Raw genomic sequence first — 6000 nt, 5'->3', positions numbered from 1 at the left:
TGTGAGTTTTAATTTATCACCTTTAAGTTAATCCTTACGTTTGATTTGCATAGACCACAGATCCATAAGATATTGTCAGATACAGAGCAATCATCTGAATAGTTACAAGTTATCTCTAGTGCAAACTATAAACTAATTTCCACATTATCTACTTTTTCAACCAAGATCTTGGAGAAGCTCATCTTTAACCTGTTGGTTTTGTCAACTGTTGATGCAATGCTTAATGTTATCTCTCAGTTACTTCAGACTTATTCCGAAGTAGGACATATCTGATTGGACCCTAAATCGAGTCTCTGACTTGGCCAATCACAACATTTTACTGCACAAGATTTTGGTTCTTATGAGGACAGATTTAAACTGGTTCCATTCTTAACTTGTTGGTCACTTTCAACTGGTTCCCTTCCCATATATTGATAATAATATATGTCTAAAGTACCAGTTATTAGAAGAAGAACTTATTCTATCTGGAGTCCCTCAAGGGTCCATATTGGGGCCAGTTCATTTTAAACTTTTTTTAAATGACATCTCTCAAAATTGGTATAAATTAGGTTCCTTGGATTGAGTATTGAGTTTTATTATTATTATATAGTATTTTTCAAGTCATATTGATTCGATTGTCAGAAGAACCATTAGTGGTCTGTGTATTCTTTGTAGACTGGCGGGCTATGTGAATAGACAGGTCCTACTTGCAGCATATTATAAATTCATATTTCTCTATGTCTTAAGCTGTGGCAATCTTTGGAGCACTGAATTTGAGAAATATGTACATTTTTTAAATGAAGAAGAATTCCTACAGGAACTTATTCCAACTCAATAATCTTGATTAATATTAAACTAGAAAATCAAACTTTCTATTCAAGTAATTATGAAACTGCTACAACTATGTACTCAATGCGTCCATATCAAATAGAGGACAAAATTCACTCTCAAGTTGATGAAATGGCAATGGGAGTCTCTCCATCACACCATTTCCAATATTTTCTGGAAGAATTTTAACAAAAAGCTCTGGTTATTTTTCGACCTTTCAATTCAAAATTTGTCTTTATCGCAAGCTATCATACACATTAGAGGAGCAAACTGTCAAAGTGCCTTCGACGAAATGATTCACTTCGCTTCCAAAGCAGGGTTTGCTCCTCGAGTGTGTGTCCGCCTAAGGAAGTTCCATCCACATTCCTTTTTCCCGTGACCACGACCCACTCAGTGTTTTGTTTGGCTATGCCACGACTCTGAAACGAAATCGATTTAAAGGACTTAAATGTCAGAGCAAAGACATTAGCTGACATTAGTTATGTAGAAGATTTAAACAAAGATAAACTGGTCAAAGAAATAGACGATTTTAAATGGTCTGGCCTTTTAATAAATAGATAAAAATTTAAGAAATGTTACATCTCAATTGACATTTAAAGTTAATATTTATGAGCAACACTTAGACGAAGGTTTCCCAAACATCTCAACATAACTACAAATAATCCTCACTATATAAGTACATAAATTATATTAATCCTTTTTTTGTGGTAATGTATTACAAAGTTTTATGCGTAATGTAACATGCTTTTATATAAAATAGTATGTTTTTGTTTTGTTTAAAAAAGAGCTACCGGTAATGGGTTGTTTGTTTTAACTTAAAAGAATGTCAAATATTACATGCATTGTCAAACTAGTCGTGAACATTTTGAAAATAGTAAGTAGTATTAATGTCCTAATATATAATTAAGGCGCTGTTATCATTTTATTTTTTTTATTCTACGTAATTTAACTAAACTACAGAAAAAAGTTAAATAAACAAAATTGTTTTGGTTTTTTCTTATCTTTTTAATAAACAAGTTACAAACTTTAATTTTATAATTGGTAAAAAATACTGTGTCAACAATAATTATTATTAAGTACTTGTGGATTCTTTACAAGGTGATTTTAGAAGCAGTATAAAAGTAAATTTATAAATTGACGGAGTGGTTGGTGGGAAAGAGCGGCAATTTTAGGAGTTGCCCCCTCTGGAGAAATACTTAGCTGGGTGGAGGTATGTGGATGATACCTTTGCTTTTTTCTGATGGAGACACTAAATTGAATGAGTTTTTGAATCACATTAATAGTATGTATTTCTCCTTCCGTCTGCCTCAAAATGGATGTGGAAGTCCAAAACAAATTTCCTTTCTAAATAAATGTGTGTGTGAATTAAAATATATAGGGATGTCCTTAAGACTACAGTTTTTCTAAAGAAAACACGCAAAGAACATATTTAAATTATCAGTCATACCATCAAAATTTTGTCAAAGGAGTGGCATACTCGTTATTTGATAGAGCAATGAATTTACGCTAAGATAAAGATGGATTAAAAGAGAAATTTATGAAAGTTGAATGGATCTTAGACGCAATGGATACCATCGATCAGTAATAAACAAGTGCAAACTATCCAGAAGAACCATTCTTGAGTCTGTTATCAGAATAGGAGGGATCAATGATTGGCATGGCTACAAACAAAGCAGTATCAACACACAGGCAACATCGGCAGAAACGTTAAACAATGGCGGATAGTGAGGACTGGCCTCTAAAGTGGTTGACCTAGAACAGACGTCATGTGATAGGATGCGTGGGCACAATGTGAAATCGGGTTTTACTTAAAATATGGCCATTGTGTATGTGTATTTGTATATAACCATAACATAGTGATACAACCATTATTTACAAATTGATATCAGTAAGGAGATACGTACTTCACTGGCAATGACATCATGGGTTCTAATTCAAGGACCTTCAGGAGTTCGAGTCATTACAGCCCCAGAAGGAGAACGCACAGCTGCTCCTACAACTGTCAAGTCCGGATATTTTAAAGACTCCATAACTAGCTGATCAGTGATTGCACTGTTTCTTTATCTACCTCTAAGTCAACCATACCAGTGCTATAATTTGGTCAATATGTCTTTCCCGCAATAATTACTTTGCTATCCTATATACATGACACTACTCAACTGATTAATTACAATACCTTAACCCCAATTACAAGTTGCAAGAAAATATTTTATTAACACAGGTTAGTTTGTAGACAAGTATCTAGTTTTATTACTATTAAAGTAATTTTTTTTTCTTGTTTTTGCTCTATCCATGTATTAAGTCAAATTTGGTTCTCAGATATCTACCAAACATAAGATTTACAGGCGTTTCATTAGTAGTTGCATTAATGGAACTAATCAAATAAAATTCTACTTAATGTTATTGATAAATTTACTGTGTACTTAAATTCACTACCTACGCAATTCCTGTTGGCATACTTACAGAGTTTTCATCCTGACCATTAGACTGAGGTTGATCATTTGATGATGTTGTCTGTTTAATACATTTAAGAAACCTTTTAAATTCGATTGGATTAACTTGTGGACCATTATCACTGTGAACCATGAGATGAGATATAAACCAAACCTGGAACATAAAGATTTTCAATTGTCAATGGCCATATGGGTCTCTGTTGAGGCAGTTTCAAAAACCTCGTCACTTTGAATGGGCATCAATTATAATTAAATACATCTTTCCTTTAAATAGACCAAGATTATTGGTAGGAATATGCTTCCATGGCTTACTTGTATAATGCTACACATGTTATGTTGCTTTAGTTGAACTCTGTCGCTATTTGCCAAACGCTCAATGTCTGAGTCGATACCTGGCCAATACACATAACTACGAACAATACCTTTCACTTTTACAATGCCCAGGTGAAATACATGAACCTCTTCTAAAATTAATTCTTACAAAAACCTTGGCATAACTATTCGATCCCTCCCCCCCCACCCCACATAATTACACTCACCTCGACAGTTAACTCTTCCCGTCTTTGAAAGAACGCATGTAGTTCCTTATCTTCCTCTGATAAGAAATTAGGCCACCCATAAATGATAAAATTGTATACTTTTTTGAGCTTTTATTTGCCTATGAGTTTCTACTTTTACAATCGATGGGTACATTATGGTATATTGTTTAATTATATACACTATGGGAGTAGTCGATTTAAATAAGCACACTGCTTGTACATTGGCATTAATACCGTGGTCACGAATGTTTCGTTGGTGGAGAGTCCTAGAGGCTAGGCTAACACTGGATCCAGACTGATTTAACAAAGCAGGAAAAGGAGTCGAGAGAGTGGAACATGAGGTGGCGTGATATTAGACTATTCTGATTGGTAGGATAGGATCGCAGGACCACAGTGACCTTAAGCAGGTCGTCCACTGCGACCGGTCTGGCCCGGATTTTGTAGGATGTCAAAAATACACTTAACACCCGCCCAATGCAAACGGCCCGGTCTGGCGCAGTCGCCCCAAGAGCCGACCGAGGCCGGGCTGGTCCGGTCGCGGAGGTCCGGTGTCCGTTTGATTGCATGCATTTCGAAATCTTGAGAAAGGCCGGAAGGGAGGTGATGTATGGTGGGTTGGGGAGATAACCCTTCTACATGGTTTCCGTTACCTGCCCAGTGATTTTGCCACTCACCGAACCTACAACAGTGTAGATCGTTGTATTTGGCGTTTTGAGAAAAACGGCTAGTTGCGTATATTCGGACAAAAAACTTATTGAAACAGTGCGCCTTTACACACATTTATACAATCCAGCACATAAAAGTTACCACGACTCAGAAATGAAAGAAAACTCGTGGGAGGAGATAGCAATTTCACGATATTCTACTGGTAAATATATTATATATATATATTTATTTATTTATTTAAATGTATGTATCCGAATCTCAATGCTATGAAATAGTCAGGGCTCACATTTTCCAAATATTTAATGTAAACAAATCTTCCATCCTTTTTGGTCAATATCAATGCCAACGTCAACAGCTGTTTAGCTTGTTATTTCAGCTTTGATTTTTATCATCAGTTTATGGGAAACTAGCAGTTTCCCGCGGCTTCGCACGCAATTTCCTGTTGAAAAACAATACACTATATTCACTTATTCTTTTTCTGTCACATTCTTAAAATACTCCTGATATAATTGATAGTCGTTCCTTCGTGAGCCTCTTGAGCGCATTATGAAGGTATAAACAATATTTCCTGATCTGTCTTTCGTGGTTTTTGCTAGGTGTTGATAAGTTATTCAGTACAATTACTTTGTATAGATGAATGTCGATAAACTATTTTGGTTATAAAGAATCAAATTCGGTTTGTTAAAATGAATTTTCTGTCTAAGATATTTCCAGTATTATTGTGGAGTTTGCCTTGTGCTCCGATCAAGAAAATGTATCAACGAAAACCAATTTTGATCATAAAGCGTCTTCTTTCGGCTCTTTTCATTTACCTTCGGTCTAACCAAATTCGATTACCTTATGTACAAACTTTCACGGCTATGTACAATGAGGTGGTTTTTATAACAGCGTTCAATAGTATTTTCTTTGCATTAGATAGTTTATTGACCATTGGTGCAATCTAAATTTAAAATTAGGTAATAACTTCGTCTTTGCAATCTGCATTACACTACTAGTAAACAAATGTTTCTGCCTCTTTGATGAACTTCAGCTGAAAGTATAAACAGCTGTTAAGTATCAGTTCATTTTGTATTACGTGTCGCAGCGCAGTCTGCCGGATCGAAGGTAAAATATTATAAAATCAACAACTACTTAGAAATTAAAAATTCATTAATAAAACATTTTCCAGTGGACCAAACCACCTCTCTAAAAGTATGCCTATGTTACTTCCAGGAACGTGTAGAATCACTGTACAAAATTTCACGATGTTTCGTGCATTGGTTCCAGAGTTATAACGGAACATACGAACAAACATTCGCATTTATATATATATATATATATATATATATATATATATATATATATATATATATATATATATATAAAACGTTACATCAAGATGTGGTCACCCCAACAGTCTCAAAGAATAAATAACCAAATTCAGTCGCATTTATCTTTCAAGATTAGAAGATCGTCCAAACTACCTTGCGGTAAATCTACTTGATAATTCTAAAAATGTGTATAGACTCCACCGAACTGCTTTCCTGGATCTACCT

Source organism: Homalodisca vitripennis, chromosome 3 (assembly GCF_021130785.1).
Source record: "Homalodisca vitripennis isolate AUS2020 chromosome 3, UT_GWSS_2.1, whole genome shotgun sequence".
Classification (NCBI taxonomy): Eukaryota; Metazoa; Arthropoda; class Insecta; order Hemiptera; family Cicadellidae; genus Homalodisca; species Homalodisca vitripennis.
This window is presented reverse-complemented; position numbering follows the sequence as displayed.